We start from the raw sequence: 22,432 nt of genomic DNA on the forward strand, positions 1-22,432 counted from the left end.
TGGTTTTTAAACACTTGTTAATGCTCTTTTCAAAACAAGAAAATAGCTGAATCTATCTAAATATTTTATTGGTGGGAGGAAGAAAAATGAACAACTTTCATATCCTGGAATTTTAGTAGGATGGAGAAACTCCTAGGGTCCAACAGCCCAGGTTCTAACTCATTTTCATTCCCTAGCTCTTTGATGTGCAACCAGAGAATGCTGTTAATTAAAGCAGGTCCCCAAAGGCAAAAATTGTTGTGTTAAAAGCGAGGGAGAGAAAAAAAAAACAACCGGCATCATTTCACATTGCGAGGGACCAAAGCAACACCCTTAAAAATTCATTTCCACAGAGTGCTCTGAAGCCTGATCACTTGCCCCCAGAAAACACAACCCCTGGGCCAAATATTCAGGTGGTGTTGATCAGTGTGGCTCACTCAGGCATGGAGGAGGGGGTGATTCATGTGAACACTTTGTGCCGCTTCTGACGGTGCCTTGGCTCTGTGGAAAACCTCCACACCACACCAGGGGTCATCAGGCATCCCAGTCACAGCCCCAGCAACTTGTTTTTCATTCTTGTTGACTAAAAAAACTTAACTAGTTTCTGATTGACTTAATGTGTGTTTCCTACTTTCATTCCAAAGCTGCCTGAGCTGTTGTTTTATAACACAGCTTCATGCTACAGCAGAAGCTCTGTGGTTTTCTCCTGTTCTTACCCCTGGTGCTGTATGTACTTTTCAGCCCCCCAAGTCCCCTCTGCTTTGCCATCATCCCTCAGCCCCAGTGTGGTGGCAGCTCCCATCACTTCTGGCAGACTGATGTGGATGAGCCTGGAGGTGACACCAGCTGAGCAGAAAGGACCTTGATGCTGTACAAGCACAGCTCAGCAACGACATCTCTCTTTATTTTCAAGTTTTAGGCACCAAGTGAAAATATAACCCCACATGAGCCCAAGCCCTGACCAGTCTAAGTCTCCCCCAGTTAAACCAGCACACTGGGAAAGCTGGCTCCTGCCTCCCCTAGGATCAGCCTGTGCTGCCTTCCTGCACTGCCAAAACCATCTGAGAGCAGCTCTGCTCCTCGGAGGGGCTGCTCAGCAGGAGCTCACAGGAGCAGGGCAGCAGTGTCGGAGCCACTGAGGCAAACACAGCCAGCCTGAAAACAGCAAGTTTTGCACCCAGCTGGAGATTTGCTCCAGGTGTAGGTAGGAGCCTGTGCAGAGCGTTTCTAGGAGCAGTGAGCTCTGATCCTGAGGCAGCTCATTGTCCCAGAAGTGGAGAAAACACAAGGGAAAACTCACCCCATCAGATGCTCCATGGAGAGCTCCAGCACCACACGGATTTCAGAGCACCTCCCTGGGATCTGCCCCACGGTGTCCTACTCCAGGATGGAAGAGTGACCAGGGGATGGCTGCAGGAACACGAACAGCTGGTAGGAGATTCAGTTCTTGTGGACCCTCCAGGATCCACAGGTGCCATTCATCTCAGTGTGTGGGGAAATCTCTGGTGTCAGAGTGCTCTGTGAAAAGTCTTGGTTGATCAAGAAGTCACCCAGAAGCTGCTTCAGATTCCTGCTCAGGTCAGGCAGTTTCTGCACTGGAAATAAGGTGGGCCAAGCCAAAGAGCTGGCAGCATTTTGTGCTCCATTGAGGTCTTCATCCCCCTCACTGTCATCCTCCTCCTCGCCCTCTCTGCTGCTGCAGTTTTCCTGCTCAGGGCAGCTGCCAAGCTGCTTTTGCATGCAGAATTCAAGGAGCACAGCTGCCACAGCAGCCCAAAAGAACCAGTAAAACATGGAGTGGAGGAAAGCTCTTTCCAGGGCTCTGCGCTCAACCTCCCGCCACAGCCGCGACATCTCCTGGTGCAGAAACTCCTCACGCTGCTGCATCTGCTGGGCCATGGCCATATCAATCTGTGGATCTTCTGTCTGCCCAGGCAGGATGGCCAGCACAGCCAGGAGAAGCGTGATTGCCACAACCATGGCCTGGAGGAGATGGGAGAAAGGTTTATCAGCAGGTCTGGGTGAACAGGCCTGAAGGGACCACTGACCCTGGCTGGAGACAGCACAGGGCCAGTCCTGCCCAAGCCACCCTGATGGTCATCCCCTGGCTGGGCTGTGCCCCATGAAAGGGCAAGAGACACTTGAGCTGTCTCCTGAGGCCCCATCCCTGCCATGCTGGAGCATTCCATGGAGCCAGGGGATCCCCAAAGCCTCTTTGGCAGCTGCCACCCCTGGGAGCCCCAAGCCTCTTTGTCCCCAGCCCCAAGGACAGGATCATGCCCTGCCCCAGGGACACAGCTCTTGCTCTGGGTTAGAAACATCCCTGGGCACCTGCCCTGTGCCCCACCCAGCCCAGCCTTGCTCAGAGTATCATGCAACATCTAAAGGCTGTCCAAAATAGGAACTGGAGCCACTTTGGGCTGAAGTTTCCCATCCTGGCATTCTCCAGCAGGCTGTTTCTAGTCTATTTAGCTTTCTTAAGGGTGAATTAACAATAAGATGAGGAGGGGCAGTTGGTTCTTTTTTCTCCTTAATTTTCTCTAAAGTGCTTTATGTGCTTCAGGAGATGCTAATTAAAGAAATTACGTTGTTTGCCTTGCCTGAAACAGTATTAAAAAAAAATCAGAACCAAATCCACATCTACTCCATTGTTACTCAGCTCATCCTTTGACGCAAAGACTCAAAATCTATCAGACTGTTTCTTCTTTTCTATTTTCCTGCAATTCACATTATTACAAGCATCTGAAAAGTCTTTGTCTGTTCAATGAAGAGTTATTGAATCATGCAATGAAACACAGAGCCTGCACTGAACATCCTGTATCTCCTCTTTGAAAATAGTTATTCTACACGTACAACACACACCTCCCAGATCTCTTCTGGTGTTACAAGGATGAGAATGATTTTCTCTCACAGCTGGATTTCAGGCTGCAAAAGCACTAATAGCTTCAAGGAAAATATATTGAATTTGAGATTCTGTAGTTAATTCAGTAATGCTGTAGTACTTTGGGCCTGAAACAAGACTTGCACAGCACATTTCATTGGGCCCCTTGGAAATTATAATTTCATTTTACAAAAAGTCCTCATATTTTATCTAGTGGATGCTTTTGTGCCTTATTTTGCAGGAAGGTAGACAGGATCAGAGGGTAGAAGGCATAATTTTCTGGACTAGCAGGAAAATAAATAAATGCCTAAACATTTGAGTGTTCCCCAGTGCCTCTTCTGCTGCTTAGGAACTCTCAGTTACATGCTTGAAGCTTGCAAGTTTTTTACCTTAATTTTGGTTACTTTTTTCCTCTGCATGGTGGAAATTCACAGAAACTGATGCTTTTAAAAGTACAAATCCAAACCTTTACTTTTTAAAAGCTGTGCATGAATCAGCTCCCGCTGCCAACCCAATCTGTCCTTCCTAAACTGTGGAATAATAATCCCTTACCAGCAAATCTCCTTTTCAGGAGACCACAATATGACTGTTTGTTCTTTCCCATCCTAGCTGTTATTTGATTTTAAATCTGTTTCATGGGAATGCTCTCTTTATTGGGAATGTTGAGATATACTCCAGTGGATATCAAAGTAGGATCCAATCTCCAGCAGCAAGAGCATAATTTTTTTTGTTCAAATAACTTTGAGATACAAATATCTACTTTCTCCTACTCTTTTCTGGATGATATTTTTTTTTTTTATGGAAGAAAGTTGCCATGGAGGGGAAAAGTTTTTCTCTTTGCTGACATGAGTTCTGCACCACTTCTGATGCTTGAATAAAAACTGAGGATGAGCATTTCAAGAGGCAAAAATACAAGTATTTTAAACCAGACCCTAAAATATCAGGCAGGTCTTACTCCTGAGGAATTAGTCATGTTTCAGGAAAAAAAATAAATCTATTCCTCTGGTAGATTAATTTTATTTTTTATTTCTATTTTACACTTTGGTTTGAGTACACTGGCACCCAAGCCAGGTTATCTTTAATGTTTTAACCATATTATTAACATGTTTTCCAATCAGCCAATATAGCTGAAAAAGGTAATATTGCCTGGCATTAATCCTTTCCTGCTTTTTTAAAGCCAAACAAACAAATCCTGAATAATAATGTGGGATTTTCCGGTTTGGCTACAACCAGTTTCTTGCCATTCTCCTCTTTAAAAAATTTCCATCTGACATGCCAGCAGTGCTGTCTTGTTTTTGTTCTCATATATAATTAGAATGTCAGGAAAAATAAAAGCTTGCATCAGTTTAGTGCTGAGACCAGGGCTTTTTCTTCTGGAGGAGGAGAACATCAAGTTCTCATTAGGATTAAAATCATTAGTGTATAAATACTCACTTGAAAATCCTTGATATAAAGTGTTCTCTTAATGCTATGGAAGTATTTCCTTAATCAGGGCACTTTCACTTTTAAATTCAAGGGTTTAATTACAGCTATAGCCAGTGAATGTGGAAAAGTTACCCAGCACATGAAGCTGTGCAAAGGGAATGTTATGGATTATATAGGGTAAATATGATTGATAGGACTTGGCCTCAAGAGTTCAAAGGAGTGGATGTATAAAAGAAACCCAAATTATATTTTTGTTTTAAAGTTATATTTGTGAGAGAGAAAAAAAGCTGAGAATTATTGAACACTTCCAGAGATGGGGCAGACACAATTTCTCTGGGTAACCTGTGCCAGGGTCTCACCACCCTCACAGGGAAGAATTTTATCACTGATCTCATATTTGCATTTGACTTTTTTTAAGCACCAGGGCCTTCTGAATGAAGGGAATGTGAAGGTGTATTACTTTTACATTTTCCAATTCATTTCAATTTTTATAATTCTCAAGGGACTCCAACAATTGAAGCTCATCAGCTGACATTTAACAGCTTATTTGAAATTGTCAACAGATTTGACAAATGTTTTTAAAATCCTACTTAGTGACAAAATTCTCTCACTTCATGAAGGGGAGGGGACAGTAGAGCCCCAAATGCTTTCTAATTCTGTTTCAAACAAAAACGATGCACCATTTTGTTTCAAACAAAAATGCACCAGTGCACAGTGCATGCGTAAGCAAAAAGCAGGTATTTCCTTAAGAAAGGAGAAGATTGAAAGCTTGAATTCTCTCCTCTGATAGTCCCATCCTTTCTGTTCCTGAGTCGTGAGAGCCCTCTAGGGTTGGTTCAGGCACTTGGTGCTGCACTAATTAAACCTCAGAAGTTCCCAAGGAACAGCAGACAAACTGTACCACATCACATGGCTGGGCATCCTCACTTCTGCCCACAGATACAGCTGCCCATATGTCTGCTTCTGTAAATTTACACACAGTTTACATCCCTGTGCTCCTAAATACTCAGCTTAAAGAGTTTCTGGTGTTAAAGCCAACTTTCCCCTTCCCTAAGAAATTTCAATCCATTTTCAATCTTGCTACAGTTATTTTTTTTCCCCCTATATTTCTAATTTATAACATTGCCAACTTTAATCTGTGCTGCAGCAAAGAGAAATTCCTTTAGCTGGGTAAGAGAGTTAAAGAGTTGGGTAAGTCGTAATATTTAAGCTCCAGTGGGAACCTGCTTTTAGGAACTGGTGGCTTACACCTTGTCAGGTTAAAGATGCTATTCTCATTTTAAAATTCTTAATCTTAATAGGATTAAGAGTTGTTGTCTTCTCTTATTTGTCATTATTATTGTTATTAAAGCCTAATCATGGCATTAAAAAAGTAGAACAAGTGTTGGGCTGAGCTGCAGTTTCTATGAAGGAGGTTCTTGCAGGACTTTTCCACCACCTGACTCCCCAAAGGAAATATTGGTACAAAGCCAGAAAACAAAGATGGGCAATTCAAAGACCAACATAACCAGAACAAGCTCTTTTCCAAACTTCAGAAATCTTGTTTTGACTTCACACATAAATCATCAGTGAGGAGACATGCAATGAAGAAAAATCAAAATCAAACGCAGCAAAACCAGCAAAAACAAATCCAGCTTTTCTGATATTGTTTTTGTACATATAGGCAGGGGTTTCTTCATTAAATTTCAAGTTAAAAGTTCCAAAAGTGGCAGAAACAGGATCATCCATAGCCAAAGAGTGGGTTATAATTCCCTGTTATCCTGAGGCAAACCATTTCTCCTGTGGTTTCTTCCTGTGTTTCAGAGCTTACACTTCCAGCTAAAACTTATTTTTTTAATTTTCTCTTGCCAAATTCCCTGCTAAATGTCACATATTGTGACACATATGTAAGCCAGGTGTGGGGAAAAGGAAGCCAATTCAAGTGGTGATGTTGTTACTCACAGTTTAATGCCCAGCTTCAAAATACACAAAATCCCTGTTATTGTGAAATACAGAGGTCTAATATTGCATTTTTTTAAAGTCAGATGTTAACAACTGTAACCACCACTTTATTTTATAAGAAAACCAAAACTACTTACAGGCCAGTTTATGGCAGAAAGGCTCAGAAAGCCAAAGGCAAAGAGAAGGAATACAAAATGTGCTCTTTACATCAAAATCCCTTTAGAAGAAACTCAAATTACCACCTGATTTATCTGACAGGATGGCTTAGAAACTCATGGAAACATTTAGGTTGGAAAAGACCTCTAAAATCAGAGTCCAACCATTAATCCAGCACGGCCAAGGCCGCCAGTGACCCATGCCCCCAAGTGCCACATTCACACAGCTTCTAGATCCTTCCAGGGATGGGGACTCCAGCACTGCCCTGGACAGCTGTGCCAGGGCTGGACAACCCTTTTTGTGAAGAAATTTTCCCAATATACAACTCAAAGCTCCTTTGGCACAACTTGAGGCTGTTTCCTCTTGTCCTGTTACTTGGGAAGAGAGACCAAGCTCCACTTGGCTACACCCTTCTTTCAAGTGGTTGTACAGAGCCAGAAAGGCCCCTCTGAGCCTCCTTTTCTCCAGGCTGAGCCCCTTTCCCAGATCCCTCAGCCCCTCCTGGGGCTCCAGACCCTTCCCCAGCTCTGTTCCCTTTCCTGGACAGCTCCAGCCCCTCAATGTCTCATCCTGAGGGGCCCCAAACTGACCCCAAGATTTGAGGTAGCTCTGCAATGCCCAGCACAGGGGACAGTCACTGCCCTGGTCCTGCCGAGACAAAACTTGCACCAGTATAAAAATGCACAAAGAAACATATTTTTTGATATTTTGATGATATTTTAACTTAGTGACCGAGTTTTAGAGTTTCTAAACCTCTAATACCATCCATCAGGAAAAACGTGGGAGCCAGAGCTCAGCAGTAACAGCTGAGTCACAACCTGAATATATTTCCCCACTCATATTTCCAAATCTCCTTCATCCCTTCCCCCCACTCCATGTGTGCAGTAGAGAGATACTGATGATTTTCTCAAAGTTTGTAGTTAATGTACTAAAAAATGAGAGAAATGACTGGAAATCCCCACTGCTCTGTTCTCTATGCTGGTACCCGCAGGCACATGCTGGAAAAAAGCTTCTCGACCTGTTCTCTTCACCAGTGTCCCTTCAGCTCCTGGCAGGAGGGGGATGCTGAGCTGCAGCACATCCTGGATGGAGCAGCTCCTTCCAGCTGAGCCAGAAGAGGGAGACCAAGGATGCACTAAGCCAGATGCCAGCTCCTTTCGCTGCTCACTCTCCCTTTCAGGAGAACCAGACTGCAATTTTGGCACCTGCGTGAATGCCAGTTGATGAAATTTATAATCTACAGACCAAGGTGTTGGAGCTGTGCAACCACACTGTAAAACAACCTGACAAGGGCTAACAGCATTTTGAAATGAGATAAAACACCCCTACAACCTGGTAAAAATTCAGCTAAACAGCCTTAATAAATATTTATTTTTAAAGTTGGGAAACTTACATGCTAGTACAAGAAACCTGTTTGATGTGTTTGTGGACAAGATCACACCCACAGCTGCCTGCATTCCTAGAAAACAGACCACAGCAAGCCAGGATATTCCTGATATATCTGTGCTCTGAATATTTGGGATTCTCTGGGTCCAAAGTGGTTGGCAAGAGAACCACTTTACTGGTTCTCTTGATTTGAATATGCTTTCACGTGCAGTCTCATTCTTTTGCTTACTGTATTATCATCTTTTTATTTACACAGTCATTTGGAGGAATCCTAGAAGCCACAAAAAGGGATCAAAGCCCCTCTGTTGTGATTGGTGGAAAAACACAAAAAGAAATCCCTTGTCACTTAAATCCTGCAGTCTAAGCAGATTTGTATCCAGGGCAGATGAAAAGATGGGTGCTGGGAAGGGCTGGAGGTGACAGCAAAAAATCTAGTGACTTGTGTCGTAAGGGAAGCTAACAGGATGTTGCTCTGAATTCAATTGATTGAATCAGAGCACTCAATTGCTCTAAGAACATTTAGGACTTTTTGTGGGAGTGTCTGGAGGTATCTTGTAGGAAAGAACTCCTAGAATTTCCCAGCCCCTTACACAGGATCTCATAAATGAACATTGTTAAAAAGGAAAAAAAAAATCTCCAAAGGATACACAGCATTTTATTCACTTGTCATGGATAAAAAAACCCGGGAGTGCTCTCAGAGGAATGAAAACTAACAAATAAACATCCATTTCCCCATAACTCTGTTCCAAACTTCAGCCAAAATTTACCAGACCATTTCTACCAACAAAAAATTGCTTCAAGTTTTAAGACAACTTTGGCAAATGTTTTATAACCTCATTGAGAGGTAAATTTGCAAGAAACAACATTGCAAAATATCAACATAAATGCTTTACAGCAATTCTAACTATGAATTTCCTTCACCCTATTCAATTACATTCTGTGCAAATGCTTGGATTTTGCATTCTCAAATTCTTACCCAAAGCTATAGAAACACCCCCTTTGTGGCTTAGTGGATTTTGGATCTGGTCAGTTCCAAACTGTGTTTCCAGGTGATCAGAAAAGGTAATTTAATAAATTCATTTAGCCATGAGCATACCAAAGAGAACAGCTCTAGCTCCTTCCTGATTAAACTTGGAAGATACTTGAAAAAGGTCAGTTTATTTCTGTTTTCCTCATTTTCCAGCCTGTCAGTGCAACAATTTGAGGGATTATGGGGACCCAAGGGAAGGAGAGGAAATGTCTGCTGAGCAGAGAGGAGCAGGACTGTGCAGGTGATCCCTGCAAACAGCAGCCTTCCAACAAAAGCAAAGCCCGAGGCAACATCAAATTCTCTCTGTAATGGGAACAACAAGGCTGAATATTAACAAAATCTGCTCAGATAACATGCAGAAAATCATTCTTTGGATCACCAGCCCAGGGTCAGGAGCATCCAATGTCAAGTCCAAGGCATTGATGCAAACACCACAAAAACTGCACCAGCTCTGAGTGGAGACAGCAAAGGGAGAGAGAACCTGCAGCTCTTTTAGATGCTGAAGCCTGATGCTGCCTGGTGCAGCCAAGACTTCCAAATCTCACTTTTTCCCCCCACAGAACATCACTGTGATTAATATTACTGCAGTACCTAATTTTCTGTCTGCCAGTAGGCCCAAACTGCTCATCCAGCTGCTCACAAAACTTCAGTGACATCCCAGGTTCCTTGGGATTTATCTTCTGGAGTTTTCCAAAGGTGCTGCTCAGGCATCACTGTGCATCAAGAGGAAATCTGGGATTAACCCTTTACACAGAGTTTTTATCTGGCTTTGCTCCACTGTTAGGGGACTCTGGGATTTGGAAAACCTGTTTTTGTTTCCCACTGGTGTTTGATTGGAAGCAGAAGACAAACTGTAGGTTTCCTTCAAAGATACTGCTGCAAACATGAGGTTTGGATAAATTAATCACACTGAAGTTGCTTTGTTTTGTGCAAATAATTCAACTTTCAATGCACATAAGACCCAAAAAGCCAGAAAATGAGTTATTGTTTGGCCATTATATTTCCCCAATATCCTTGGTAAGGACACAAGATCAAACACTTCTTCCAATGAGTATTTATTTATCCAAAATGGAATTTCTTCAGGTGAATATTTTAAGAGATGTGTTTGCAGGAATGCCTGAGTCTCATAATTCTTTTCTGGGATTTAAAAAACATCTTCCAGAGTTGATCAGAGAGGAGATTTGAGACCATGTCTTCTGTTTTCCATATGGTCTCTCTCCTCTTCCTTCTCCTCCTGCCTGGTTATCTTCTCAAAGGGGTAAAGGCAAGTCTGGATTTAGCATTCAGCACAATCTGAGAGCTCACAGTTGAAAATCTGAATCAAAGATAGGTCCTAGAAAAACTTTCTCTCTCTTTTTTTTTTTTTTTTAATTTACTGGAGATCAGTTGCCTAAATGCCTTTAAATCTGGACCTAAAGCTTCAAGGATTAGAACACTGATAACTGAAATGTCATCTAAGAGCTGAGTCACCTTCCTAAATGTCTTTGAGACATTTATCATGGATTATACGGCACAGCATTAATTTATTTTCAGTCTTTTTACTGCAACATTAAATGATAGAAACGATGGAAAAAAAAATTATCAAGTCTTTGCACAGCCTATTAAAGCAAGGAACCATCTCAGTGAGCAGAGAGAAACACAAATGAGCACTAATGAAAGAAATTACAGCAAAAAGGGGCAGGCACAGACGGCATTACACACAGGAGACGATTTAACAGCTGAGTAACCAGAACCAAATCATTGAGACTTGATCACAGCAGGAATGAAATATTGTGCTGTGCTGACACCTGCTGCACAAATCCATTCACTCAGGAAACCACAGCTCCACACCAAGCATTCCAAAATGCAGCTTTCCAGCCCAGAGAAGTTACCCTGAGGCCTTTTGGAATTATCTGATTGCAAACACTCAGAGACATCCTGAGTCTGGGAGTGACACCTTCCTGAGCAATCCAGCACAGTAAATTTTCATCTGTTTTTACTCTGATACATCAAAGATGTGATTAGAGGCTTGGGAGGAGTTTTTTTGCAAGGAAACAAATGAAAGTGATGATCTGAGGAATACACCTTAAAACTAATTCCTATTGCTTAGTATTGTTTAATTTTGAGTCTTTGTATGTCAAACTTGTGATGCACAGAGCCATAAACCCACAGAATCATTTAGCATGGAAAAGACCTGCAGGAATATCCAGTCCAACTCTTAATCCAGCACTGCCAAGGACACCACTAAATCACATCCCCAAACGCCACACCCACACAGCTTTTAAATCCTTCCAGGGGTGGTAATTCCACCTCTGCCCTGGGCATTTCTTTCCACGAAGAATTTTTCCCTAACATCCAACCTAAACCTCTCCTGGCACAACTTGAAGCTCTTTCCTCAGGGCAAATGACCAACAACCACCTGGCTCCAGCAGTTCTAGTTGCAAAGAGTGATAAAGTCCTTAGGTTTTGTTTGGTCACTCCCTTGGGTTAAACCCAGAAATGTTTCTTATCATCTTCCTGTGCCCCATGGAGCACCCAGGAGTTCATAGCAGGTTAGGAAGCAGACTTCTCCATAAACACAGCCACGTGCAGTTCTCTCTTTTGGCACCTTGATCCTTTTGTACAACACTCTCTTACTTTTTCTAAAAAAAGAGAAACCCAAAATTCCACACACCCTGCATTTCCTTACTTGTGCCTTAGAAACTATTCTACTCAGGGACCATAAAGTTTCACGTAGGTGAAAGTGTCCCACCAAGAAACCTGTGATGTGAAAGGAGCCATTTCCACATAGAGGCTGCATCTTCCTCTTACATCAATTACAATTAAAAAAAAAAAAACTATTGCATTTTTCAATTTCCTTTAGACCTGCTGTAAAATGTACACCTGGCACTCAGTTTGGGAAGAACAGATTCACCCAGATGTGATTCTTTCCTCTGCTATGGGAAGCAGGTGTGTTGTAGCCAAATTAATCACATGTCCTTGATTTTTAATTAAGGATGTCCTTATTCAGCTTTACTTTAAACCCCCCCAATTTTCACCAGTCTTTTGGTGTTTAAGGTTCTGTGCAGGACAGGTATGCTGCTAAGAGAGCAGTTCCCTGGAATCACCTATGCAGACATGGTGACCAAAATACACATTACACCGAGCAAACAATCCCCAACAGCCAGCAGTGGCCTTATTTACTTCCCTTGGAACTTGTTAGGTTTAATCCTTTTAGGGTTATTTTTTTTCAGCAAACTGATTTACAGCATCATTTTCAAAACTGAAGCCTCTTATTTCCATTACTCCACACCTCAGGGTACTTTGGCTTGTATTTAATTTTGGGCTCAGATAGCACATACAGAAGAAAAATAACCACCTGTTAAGACTATGGTGTGCCTCATTTGATACAGAATTTGAGGCAGCCAAAATACCACAATAACCTCACTCAGTTACCACTTGCTTTCTCTGCCTGATCATTACACACTAAACACATTTAACTCAAAATCTTCACCTTGAAGCACTTCAGCCAATTTTTTTCCCCATTAATCCCTCAGAAACTTCTATTTGTTACCTGAGGCACCTTGGCTCAGCATTCCCTGGAGCAGCACAGGGGGAACTGACAAGAGAGGTTGCAAACCACCCCTCAAGCACCTTCAAATGAGGAGCTGTCAGGAGCATCAGACTGGATAAAGGAAGGCAAAACACCTGGGGGTGAGTCTCTGATGAGCCTTGTGCCCTCTTAACTCTTTTACAGCTGTTTCTCATTGCCTGGAAATGCTGTAAACAGTTACAAGTGACAAAGCCTGTGGGCTTTTATCTGGGCTTCAGTGTCAGTCCAGGTCATGTCTGAAAGTTGCTGTGCTTTCAGATAATCTTTTGGAATTATTTTGTCATCTCTGCTAGAGAGCTACAGCTCTCCTGATTTCATGTCCTGGCTGTTGTGAAGTGTGAAGGTTGCAGATTGTCACATCTGTAGAATTTTCCCTTCCCACGCTTTGCTGGACTTGGGGAAGTTCATCCGAGCACGTCACTTCTCATTTGTGCCTTTTCCTCTTTACTGTCATATGAAACAAACCATTTGTCTTCCTTACATGCTGAGCAGTACCCTCGTAGTGTTTTCTCCTTCTTGACTTGCCTGCTGTTTATTGTCATGTGGTTAGGCTGGGAAAGAAGATAATCCTTTCATTTTGTAGTTTTACAGCTCAGCACAGTGGGACTATGCCCCAAGCCAAAGGCTGCAAAGCTGTAAAATAATCCAAGCCAGCAGCATGGATATGGCAGTATTTTACCCCAGTTTTCATGCAAATCATGGAAGGTATTTAATGTCCATCACTCTCCAAGTTTGGGCAGTGTCATAAGATTTGAGAGTTGTGGGTTTTCCTGTGAGGATTAGAGGAATGCACCTCCCTTCTCCATCCCAGCAGGGAAAATGCCCTCTCCTGTCCCTCCTTGTGCACTGCCACTCGCCAGGCTGCTGTGCATCCCCAAATTCACTCTTCTCCCTGTCCAGAGAGAAGCCAGTTGTACAATAAGGTCCTCATTAAGTGTTGCTGCTTCCCATGACTCCTGGATATTTAAAGGAGATGTGCACAGCTGCTTGCGGTACTGACTCCAGGTTTTAGGCAAAAAATTGACAGAAGGCAGCAGAGGGGATGGTGGATACGGCTCATTTGTACATGGATAGACCCAGAGGAGGGCAAGTTCCTGCCTCTTAATCCATCAGTCAAACATAATTTGCCTTAGAAATATGAACTGTCTCACTAAAACATGATGGGGCTTGGAGCAACCAGGTCCAGTGAAAGGTGCCCCACGGCAGGGTTTAGAATGGGATGGCCTTTCAGGTCCCTTCCAACCCAAACCGTTCCACGGTTCTGTAAAAACAAAGGATGCTCCCTACCCCATCTGCCGTGCACGTGCATGGAAACACGTTTCTTGTGTTGAATCTTGCACACTGCACAGCAATTAATATCAGGAGAGAGCTCAATATTTCCAGAGAGGCTGGTTGGCACTGTGGGAAAAGGAGTGCAAGAGCGAGTAAGGGGTGAGATAAATGAAATACACAAACCCGCTCTGGGTCACAGACGGGGTCAAGCAAGAGCTCATTAACATCCCAAAGTGACCTTGTCCCTGCCTGGCTCTGCCCTCCCTGGTGTTACTGAAATCACATTTTAGTGGCTTCATCCTGTGCTTTAACACTTGTTTCTGTAGGGCAGGGAGAGAAAAGCAGTAGATATTTCAGGGACCATAAGCTGGTTACTTTTTCTTCCCTCAGCTGCCAGTAACTGGAGCTGTTTTTGCAGGAAGTGGATTGAAATGTGGACATTTTCATACTTAAGAATCCTCAGAGAAGTGAATAATTGCTTAGTGAGTGGTTCACATCCATCTCTGAGTCCAAGGATTAAGAATGTGCATCTTTTATGGCCAGTGCTCATGAGATCCTGTCCTTCAGCTCATGCAGAAATGGACTGAGCTCAGTGATAATCCCAGCTAAAGCCTTTCAGTAAACACAAGTCAAGAGATTTTCCATATAATATTTGTAGAAAGTTTGGCTGATCTCTTCCCCCTGTTGCCCACAGCTGCAGCCTTTCCCAGGTTAGCAGTGCCTCCCCCTCCCACCAGCACAGCTCACCAGTCTCTGTGCTGGGGAAAGCCAAGTCAGAATTCTTGAATGGGGCATACATTTCTGCAATTAATAAATCTTCAGTTAGAGATAAGCTCTCTGGATCTTTCTCTTTAGATGCCTCGAGGTCTGAGCTCAGCAGGGAAACTGGTGACTTCTGGCCTTTGCCCCTTCTAGGGTCACTGGGGAGTGGAGTCAGCAAAAACAAAACCAGAGAGTTACAACTGGCAGTGCTTTCCTCACTCCCAGGAGCTTCAGAATAGACCTCTGGGGGCAGGAGAGTTAACAAGGTCCCAAAAGTGTGTGGAGCCACACTCCAGCACATGGTGGGCACCCAAGACTGGTGTGGAAGGAGCTGGAAGGGTTCAGTCAGTGGGAATGATGGGCTGTGATACCTGCAGAGCTGCAGATCCACAGCATCAGGAGGACGAGGAGCTGCTGGAGAGAGTCCAGAGGAGGCCACGGAGATGCTCCAAAGGCTGGAGCCAGGCTGGGAGAGCTGGGGGTGCTCACCTGGACAAGAGAAGCTCCAGGGAGAGCTCAGAGCCCCTCCCAGTGCCTAAAGGGGCTCCAGAAGAGCTGGAGAGGGATTTGGGCAAGGGATGGAGGGACAGGACACAGGGAATGGCTTCCCACTGCCAGAGGGCAGGGATGGATGGGATACTGGGGAGAAATTCTTCCCTGTGAGGGTGGGCAGGCCCTGGCACAGGGTGCCCAGAGAAGCTGTGGCTGCCCCTGGATCCCTGGAAGTGTCCAAGACCAGGCTGGACATTGGGGCTTGGAGCAACCTGGGACAGTGGGAGGTGTCCCTGCCCATGGCAGGGTGTGAAACAAGATGATCTTTGATGTCCCTTCCACCCCAAACCATTTTGGGATTCTGTGATTTTGCCTGTCTTGTGTAAGACCATGACACACCTGGAGTAGAGTTGCTCAGGTCCACAACTCTTCAGATATGAGTAAAAAGAGACAGCTAAATAGAAGGGAGGCAAATCTCATCCAAAATTTCCAGTTGGTTGACATGTCTCCATGCAGTGTTTTATCTGTGCTCAATCCTAAAAGCAACTTCTATGTTGAAGGAAAAACTAAATTCCAGAGTAATCAAAATTCATATCACTGGGCTTGGATCCTCAACTGCAAACCTCCCACCCTATCATTTTGTTTGCTTTCAATGATATGTTCTATTAGGCAGTGTCTGTGTCTGTCATTAAAAATTATTGCTTATTGTCATGCCTCATTTCATATTTCCTGCATAGACATCCCATTCTTGGGAAAAAAACCACAGATCACCCCCAAAATTTTCACTGACTTACTCTGGTGAGCAAGGATCATATGTATTTTATTGTCCTCGTGTTCTCTTTCAAGCAGAAAAATATGAGTTATCATAAGGAAGACACAAGGGAGTCCCGAAAACAACAACAGTTCTTCACTGGCTCAAGGTATTTGTTGCACTTGAAATAAAATTGTCAGAGATACTTTCTCAGGGAAAGTGATTTTTTTTTGTTTCTCAGGCATGTTTAATCTATTTAATCACTGGGGTTTTTTGTTGTTTGTTTTTTTTTTTTGTTTGTTTGTTTGATTGATTTTTTTGTTGGTATTTTTTTTTTGTTTTTTCCTTTCAAATATAGAATTACGGAATCACATAATGGTTTGGGTTGGGAGGGACCTTAAGGATCATCTTGTTCCAGCCCCCTGCCAAGGGCAAGAACAACTTCCACTCAACCAAATTGCTCCAAGCTGGTCTTGAGTCCTTATGAGGATGAGGGAATATCCTACTAAAAGCTCTCAGTCTGGATACCAGCAATAGGAAAAAAAGTCCTAGATCTATTAGAATTAGAAAGATTTAAAATTATTTTTGTCAATCTGGTGAGATTCATTATTAAAAAAAAATAAAAGTTCAGCCTTTCTCTTTGCAAATAAATTTAAAAATAGCTAAGATTTTAATTTATTCCCCTTTCTTTACCTGTCATCCCATATGACTCAAAATAAAGGGTCAGACTTCACACTCAGGTCTGTCTTAGTTTGAATGCCTTCACAGAAGCTTCAGAACGGAATGAGAGAGATGTCAGGTATGGATCAGGGCTGACCTTTTCATCAAGACCTCATTCTGTTTGTTGTTCCCAAAAGTCTCACAGCCAGTTGCATGCACTGATTTTGCTTGCAAAGGGATCTGGAGGGTGATAATTGGAAAAGAGATTGGCATGGGCAGAACAAATGTGTGCTGCAGCTGAAACCAGCTCTTTGGGGTTTGTAAATGTGGCTCTGAAAGAAGAATTACATTATATCAGAATTAATAAAATTTTTCTTCAAGCACAGAGAGAATCAAATGCTGGAAGATGGCTAAATTATTTATTCTCACTGTGACCAGGCTCTTTTTGGTTCATCTGCCTTTTTCTCAAGCTGCTCCATAACCTCTAGGGTAGAGAAAGATGTGCTTCTGGTTGGCTCCTACTCTCAGTGCATGTTTCTACAAACTCCAGGAAATTAAACTTGCCATCAAGCTATGGAACATTCAAAGAGCTTCTTGTTTAAAAGCCTAAATAAATCCTTTCATCCCAGAACGCTGGGCAGGAAGAGAAAGCAGCCTTGCAGCAATCGTGGCAGACCTGTGGTTCCCAGCTCCCACCACAGACCCTGTCATTAGTGCATTTGAATTAATCCATTCCTATTTTATATGCATGCATTATTAAACTGGAGCTGAGAGGGCTTGAAGGGACCTTGGAAGGTCAATTTGTCCATCCTCCTTCTTCAGGACAAACACAACCCTGTGTAAACCCATCCTGCCTGCTCTGAGAAACCTCTGAGGCTGAAAATGTTCCTGCTGTCTCAGCGAATCTGCTTCAGCCCTTCTTTCCTTCTGTGACCATCCTAAACTCCAGTTAAACTATTTTATTGTTCTGGATGATTAAATACAAGACTTTAAACTGATAATTTGATTAGATTTTCCCATAATGTGAAGTATCCTGAGACTAAACATCGTCCTTCTGAATAATGAATATCCTTGTCTGCTCTCCTTTCCGAGAGGAAGCATCTCTCCATCCTCCTGGATGTTTGGGTCTGCCCAGTGCAGGAGTTGGACTTGATGATCCTTGTGTGTCCCGTGGAACTCTGGATATTCCATGATTCTGTGTGAGATGGGCTTCCATTGCCATTTCTGTGCTGTCCAAGAGCCTTTGGAGCAAGCCTGGCTCTGAAATCCCGTTTGAACCTGGAAGATCAAACCTGGGGCTTGCAGTAAAAGCCAACCATGGCCCAACTAAAGTGAAATGTGAATAAAATTCTGCACCTGTGGGACACCTAAGTACTTCAACAAATCTCTAAATATCATTCTTCTTAGGACAGAATTAGCCATAAAGTCAAGAATTTCTGAGCTCCCAAATAATGCTTTGACAACATGACAGCTTCTGACCAACAAATGTGTTGGTCTGACCTCATTAACCATCCAGTTTCCTGCAAGATACTGAGCAAAACCCCTTGAACACAAAAAGTACAAAATCCAGCCAGGTTATCTTTGCCCCACCAGGAATTTAAATCCTTTGCAGAAGGAAATTCTAATCTATTCAGGTTTTAAATTAGCCTGTTTTAAATAACCATGAAATAATATAAATTGGGATTTCTATTTTAGTTTAAATCACCTTTGTCTTTAGTTCCACGTCTTTCAATTGCTTTAATAGTTCTGTGATTCAAAAAAGAGTTATTTTATATGGTGAAACCCAACAAAGTGCAAAAAAAATATGATGGATTCAACAGAACAGTTCTGGGTAAACAATTTTGGGATCGGTCATGTGGGTGAGCAACCCTGTAAGTTTCAGTGACAAGTAAACCTCCAAAGGGCAATTTTTTCTTCAGATTTATAGCAAAATTCTGCAAAATAACCCTATTCCATTGTGTTTGCTCAAAAGGATTGTGAAACTGTGAGTTGAGCCTGGCATTTGGAGAGGATGCAGCCTGTAACAAGATGCAGATACAGGGGATTCTTTTGGGTAGGGGTTCGATGCCAAAAGCCTTAATTTAATAATAATCTAATACAGACACATGATCCAGTGTCATGTGCATGAATGGTTTAGTGAAAGTAATTATTTGAGTCATGGAGGTTTTTCAGGGGTTTTAGGGTAAAAAGGGTGAGAAAAATGAAGGTAAATAAGTCTAGAGATGTGACTGAAGTAAATATGTAGAGTTCAGTATCTGAACTCATTGAGCACATCAAGATAGCACTGGAAAAAAACAGATGCTGCAGCTTCAGAGTACAACAGATTTAGGTGGCTAAAAGGCTTTGGAAATCCTTGCCATAAAAACATCTCAACAACAAAGTCCAATCACAAATTCAAAGAGGAAAACATGGTAGGTTTTTCTTCATTGTTAACATTTAGTAGGAGTGATTTTATTAAGGAAATTAATAAAATGCTACTTGAAAGTTGAAAGAGGGGAAATTTAGGTTACATATATGGAATAAATTCTTCCCTGTGAGGGTGGGCAGGCCCTGGCACAGGGTGCCCAGAGAAGCTGTGGCTGCCCCTGGATCCCTGGAAGTGCCCAAGGCCAGGCTGGATGGAGCTTGGAGCACCCTGGGACAGTGGGAGTTGTCCCTGCCCATGGCAGGGGTGGAATGAGATGATCTTTATGTCCCTTCTCTCCCAAATCATTCTGTAACTCTGGGATTCTCTGTAAATATTTGGGAGGGTTTTGATGCAAGTGGCAACGTCTCCTCTCTGATTAATATATGTGCATCACACATACATATTTTATTTATTTTTTTTTAATAAATAAAATGTCTATCTCAAATTTTGAAACTTCTTTAGTTCATTTTCCTCCTCTCCACAGACAGTTACCAAACCTGTGGGTGTTGCTGTCTGATTCTCCTCTCACTGTCACCTTTTTGGCATTGGCTCACAGTGCTGAAAAGAGAAGTGTCTTCTTCACTGAGGGCACAATGGGATTTGATGAATCCCATGAGAAAATTGCAGAGGGGAAGGAATCAGATTCAGATTGCCTCATTTTCACAAAATGCAGACAGACAGAATGCATCTGTATAAAATATTACTCATAATTTTTAGCCAGATGATGACAAAGCAAAAGCGAGAACAGTGTGTTTCTTATGACATGTGAAACCATTTCTGGCAGACAGAGCAGGCCAAGGAAACGGCTCTGTGGGACATTGTCCCGATTTTGGCTGGGATAGAGATTATTTTCTTCCCAGTAGCTGGCACAGCTCTGTGTTTTGGATTCAGGACTGGAATAATGTTGATAACACACTGCTGTTTTAGTTGTTACAAGTCATGCTTAGTCTACATCAAGGACTTTTCAGTTTTCCTTGTTCTGAGAGGGAGCATGGCCAGGACATCTGGATGAACTGGCCAAGGGAATATTGCAGCCCATAGAACATAATTCCCAATATTTAACTGGAGGACTTGCCCAGGATGGGACAATCACTGTTGGGGGAAGGGCTGGGCATTGGTCAGCAGGTGGTGAGCAATTGTTTTGGGCATCTCTTGCTTCTCTTGGGTTTTGTTCCTTTCATCATCTCCTTCTTCTTCTTTCTTCTCCTTCTCCTTCTCCTTCTTCTTCTCCTTCTCCTTCTCCTTCTCCTTCTCCTTCTCCTTCTCCTTCTCCTTCTCCTTCTCCTTCTCCTTCTCCTCTTCTTTCTCCTCCTCCTTCTCCTCCTTCTCCTTCTCCCTTTATCATTATTATTATTTCAATTATTAAACTGTTCCTATCTCAACCTATGGGTTTTTGATTTTTTTTTTCTGATTCTGCTCCCCATCCCACCAGGGAGGAGCAGGGGTGGGGTGGCCAAGGGCCTGTGTGGTACTTGATTGCTGGAGTTCAGCCTCCACAGACATCTCTGGCTGGGCTATCAGTCACGTTCACAGCCACAGGGTATTTAAATTTCCATGAAAGGTTTCATGGTTCAGGCCACCATCAGCATGACAGACTCTTAAAATGAGAACTGTGATTGCAGGGTGAGGAGTGAGCTCTAAATCAGAAAGTACAGCAGCCTCTCCTCGAGGAAGATGATGTGATCAGTAAATTCATGTTGAACAGCCAAGGTGGAAGGCAGAGGACTGAACCAGATCTGACCTCCTTCAGAATGATTGCCTGGTGCAACTTCACAGGTGCAATTCAAGTGGATAAATACATCCCATTACCTCTTTAAATTACCAGCTGAATTGAAATGATGTGGTAGTTTTTAAAATTTTATTAGGTTTTTGCATGTCAGACATTACATTTGGCCGCATGAAATCAGAAAGTAAAGAAATAGTAAAATGTGCAATGTAATGCTCATTGCAACACTGACTATGTGAAAAGATCATTTTGCCTTGGGAGAATGAAGAAACCTTCAAACAAGAAGCTGAAATTTGTCAATATCTACCTAATATATTCATTTGGAGCATTATTGTGTTGGTGTCTATATTATGCAAACTCCCCCAGGATTATCCTGAAGAAATAAAGAAATGAGATGCAAAAGTTTTTTGGGGTTGTGAGAAGTGCCATACACTAATAAACTCTTATCAAAAAGAAACATGAGGAAGAAAACTTGATTATCAGCATTACTTAGAACAATAATAAACTATAATTATTATTAGATAATAATTACAACAATGTTACTTTTCCTGTGGGGAGATAACCACAAATGCAGAACAGTTTTTTTAGGTTGGAAAGAAAAATATTAGTGAGAAAAAACAGCTGGAAAAGTTAAACTAGGGGTGTTCCAGTGTCCAGGACAGAGATTTTAAAGAGTGAAACAAGGTCCCAAAGGGGACAGCAGAATTTCCATCTTTGGCTCTCTGCAGATGAAGGCTGGATGTTTTTCTGGAAGCAGTGCAGGACAAGTGGGAGAGCTCTCAAGAGCTTTGTTCTGCAAGATGTCACCATGATTGATCTGCTGGTCCCTTCTGCCCATTAACTCGGTGTTTATTAATCACACAGAAGGGACTGAATTCCCAGAGCCCCATCCCAGCAATGCACAGAGCTCAATTAAAAACCTCTGCTGGATCATTCTTGCCCCATGATTAGTCTGGGTCTGTGGGCCAAAAGCAATATATTTTCACAGCTTGCTCTTCTCTAAACACTGGAGCAGCATTTCAATGTGAAGTTTCATGTTGACCTTCATATTACTCTCATGGTTTTTATTTTTCAATTCATTTCTTGTCGTTAAGGGCTATTAAGAGTTGTTTTCAACTGAGTTGTGGATGAACTTTGTCTCCAAGAGTCAGATTATCTTTTTTATTCCTATTTTGACAGTTAAAGACTTTTAAAACAAGTGTCTGTACATTGGCAAACAGAAAAAAGAGTTCATAAAATCATAGGCTGGCTTGGACTGGAAGGAACCTTAAAGATCATCTTGTTCCAACATATTGACCAGGAGCCCAAATAAAATCTTGTGTAGTGCTTTGTGCAGTGAAGTGTCCAATTGAAAGTTAAAGAATATTTTTAGACCTTTCCCATTGTAATCAGCTATTTTTTAGTAGTGAGGAGCAGATGGACAAATCCTTTCTGGTTAAGCACATACCATTTTCTCCATCAGAAGCTACAATTTTCTGTCAGATATCATCGCACTGTGGGAAAGATTTCCTGAACAACTCTTGCCAGAAGGTGAAGTTTGCTAAAGAGACGTGGACTGCCACGTGCACAATCTTCTCTGTCAGCACCTTCCTCCCTCTAGCAGGTAAAATCAACTTCCTCAGCAGCTGCAAGTCTATCCCAAAGCTCTGTGAACTGTCTCCTGACATCTCTGCATGCTTTCCCCAAGCCAGCTTGGTTATCTTTATTAAAAAAGATGTTGGAAATGAATTCACTGGCCCTTCACTGAAAAATGGTTTAGCTGCTGTGTAGGCAGAGCTGTAAAACAGAGGAGCTGCTGACTTAAGCCACCCAAACCCCATTCACTTCTCCTGCACAACTTTCCATCCTTTTATTGCTGCCCATTGCCCTCTTTCTACCCAAACCAAAACCAAAATTGTGCTCTTCAGGACAATGCTGACCTACAGACACTTCCTTCAGGCCCAGAGTCTCCTTCATAAAGGACAAGAGAAAACAGCTTCAAGTTGCACCAGGG

The 22,432-nt window shown here is 42.6% G+C and overlaps 1 long non-coding RNA gene across 1 annotated transcript; it reads right to left on the bottom strand.

The window, feature by feature from the left end:
- Positions 1-862: 862 nt before the first annotated feature.
- LOC148184079 (uncharacterized) lies at positions 863-12,461 on the bottom strand. Its single transcript, XR_015772728.1, has 2 exons — positions 12,331-12,461; positions 863-1,962 (listed from the first exon to the last, which is right to left on the bottom strand). It is a non-coding gene; the product is annotated as an uncharacterized LOC148184079 (long non-coding RNA).
- Between the last annotated feature and the right edge of the window lie 9,971 nt (positions 12,462-22,432).

The sequence above is a fragment of the Pseudopodoces humilis genome, chromosome 6 (assembly GCF_049639895.1).
Source record: "Pseudopodoces humilis isolate 2021_Gansu_Grassland_sample_001 chromosome 6, ASM4963989v1, whole genome shotgun sequence".
Taxonomy (NCBI): Eukaryota; Metazoa; Chordata; class Aves; order Passeriformes; family Paridae; genus Pseudopodoces; species Pseudopodoces humilis.